Consider the following 2,711-nt stretch of genomic DNA (forward strand, 5'->3'; position numbering starts at 1 on the left):
TGAAGTTCAGTGAGGGTAAATGAGACTTATCCAAGGTCACATATAGTTGGGAAGGGACCTTAGAGATCATAAAATCTAACCCCTAAATTTTGAAGCTGAGGAATCTGAGTCCCAGGTCAGACAGGGTTAGAAGTAAAGCTGGGGGTTGAACCTAGGTGTCTTACCTCCAAAACTAAGGCTCTCTCCACTATACCACACTTTTTGGATGGAATTATTCTTTGTGCACTTGACTCCTTATTAAGATACACAGCCCGTAGAAATTGATAGCAATAACAATTCACATTTATGTGTTTCTGCTGTAACGTGTCATCAATTTTACTCTGCAAGTTTAAAAAGACACCTTATTGGGGTACAGAGCCATGGGTCAGGCTTATATTGGTTCCACTAAGCCTCCTTTGCCTCTGCTGGAAAAGCATCATGCTCCATGCAGCTCAACCCAGGCCTCCTGGCAGCCCAGCCCACTCCCTCCTCCCCTGATCCTGTCCAGTCCTACCCCCAACATGGCAGACTATCTCATCACTGGTGGCACTTGTTACCAGAGCACTGCAGGGATGGACTCATATACAATGACTTCCTCATTTTCCCTGACTGTATTGACTTCAGAGCAGTGCAAGTAAACCTAACCTCAGCCCTTACCAAGACGATAACCCTGAAGACCCCACTTGTTTCATCCCTAATGGAAACAGTCACTAAAGCCGGGATGGTGCTCACAGAAGATGGCTCAGAATTCTAGGCCAATGAAGTGCAAAATGAAGAAATATGAGCAGGGCTTCATCACTGACTCTGTGGTCCTCAGCCCCAAAGATCAAGTCAGAGGCATGCTTGAAGCCAAGGCCAGGTATGGCTTCTGTGGAATCCCAATTACAGACAATGACAAGATAGGCAGCCTTATAGCAGGCATCATCACCCCTCATGACATCGACTTTGTCAAGAAGAAGTGTGACCGCGTCCTGAGCAAGATCATGACCAGGAAGGAGCATCTGATGGTGGCTCCAGCAGGAATCACACTAAAGGAAGCCAATGAAATCCTTTAGAGGAGCAAGAAAGGGAAGCTACCCATTATGAAGGTGGATGAGGAGCTAGTGGCCATCATTGCCTGCAGGGACCTGACAAAGATTCGGGACTACCCCTCGGGCATCCAAAGACACTGAGAAATGGCTGTTGTGCAAGGCAACCATTGGCACCCAGCAGGATGACAGATAGCGGCTTCTGGGCCTGGCTGGCCCAGGCCAGTGTTGATGTGGCTGTTCTGAACTCTTCCCAAGAAAATTCCATTTCCCAAATTAACATGTTCAAGTAAATCAAGAAGAACTATAACAATCTCCAGGTTATCAGTGGCAATGTGGTGACACCTGCACAGGCAAAAAAAGTCATTGATCCTGGAGTGGGTGCCATAGGGGTTGTAATGGGCAGTGGCTCCATCTGTATTATGCAGGAGGTGCTGGCATGTGGGTGGCCCCAAGTGACAGCTGTATACAGAGTCTTAGAATATGCATGGGCACTTTGGTGACCCAGTCATTGCCGATGGTGGCATCTGGAATTTGGCCACATTGCCAAAACTCTTGCCCATGGAACTTCCATGGTGATGATGGGCTCTCTGTTGGCAGCCATCACAGAGTTCTTAGAGGACTACTTCTCTGCTGGGACCCTTCTAAACTGGGGGATGGACTCCATCAATACCACGGACAAAAACTTCAACAAATCAGAACCACTACTTCAGTGAAGCAGACAAAATCAAAGTGGCTCAGGACTCAGGAATGGCTTTGGCCATTCAGGACAAAGGGTCTGGAGAGTAGTCTAGGGCAGCCTTTTGTAAATATTGCTATTAAGCAGAGAAGGGCTTTGCTCAAGTCATTTTGGGGTGTGTTATCATCCTTTACACAGCACAATTTATAAATGAATGTGGAGTCTGAGAACAGGTGATGTGGTACAGTGGAAAGAGTATATTTGGACTTGAGGCCCTGGAATCAAGACTCTGTCAAGGTCACCTGTGTGACCTTGGGTAAATTACTTAATCGGTCTGAGCCTCACTTTTCTCACCTGTAAAAATGAGGGAGGAGTTCAATTAGATGATTTAAGGCTATTTTGACTCTCAATCTCATTCAAACACCAGGATGCTTACCTTGGTGTCAGAGGAAGGGAAGAATTTGTCTACGGCATCATGAAAACTCCTTTGTGTGTGTGTGTGTGTGTTTTGGAGGAGTGGGGATTGGGGGAAGGGAGGGGGGGAGAGGAGTCAGAGAGAGGAAGAGGTTGTTTGCCAAGAGACTACTGGCTCATAGGCACTGCTGCCTGTTTCCTGGCTGGAATGGTGAGGGAGTTGCTCCCTCCTGCCCCTATGGTGAAAAGGAGGAGCTGGGCTGTGGAGAGAGGGCCCTGGGGGAGGGTGGAGAGGTAGGAGTAGATGGTCACAGACCCGGTACCCCAGCTGCTTCTGACATCTGTGTCTCATCTGTTCTGAGCTTTCTCATCTGCACCAGTGTGGGTGAGTCATTGCCGAGCAACTCAGTGGAAGGCCCAGGAGGCAGCTGGGATAACCACCCCTCCTCCCTGGGGAGCCTGAAATGGAATACAAAGAAGGCCAGAAATGGTTCTCTCCATACCCAAGTATCTGGGGCTTTGGAGGAGGGATAGAGGAAAAGGGGGTGAGAGAGAGAGATAGAGAGGAAGAATAGAGGGAAAGGAGGAGAGGGAAAGGGAGGGAGGGAGGG

The 2,711-nt window shown here is 48.5% G+C and overlaps 1 pseudogene; it reads left to right on the plus strand.

Moving 5' to 3' along the window:
* Positions 1-500: 500 nt before the first annotated feature.
* LOC114033427 lies at positions 501-1,796 on the plus strand (annotated as a pseudogene).
* Positions 1,797-2,711: the final 915 nt, after the last annotated feature.

Source organism: Vombatus ursinus, unplaced genomic scaffold, assembly GCF_900497805.2.
Source record: "Vombatus ursinus unplaced genomic scaffold, bare-nosed wombat genome assembly UNPS02007129.1, whole genome shotgun sequence".
Lineage (NCBI taxonomy): Eukaryota > Metazoa > Chordata > Mammalia > Diprotodontia > Vombatidae > Vombatus > Vombatus ursinus.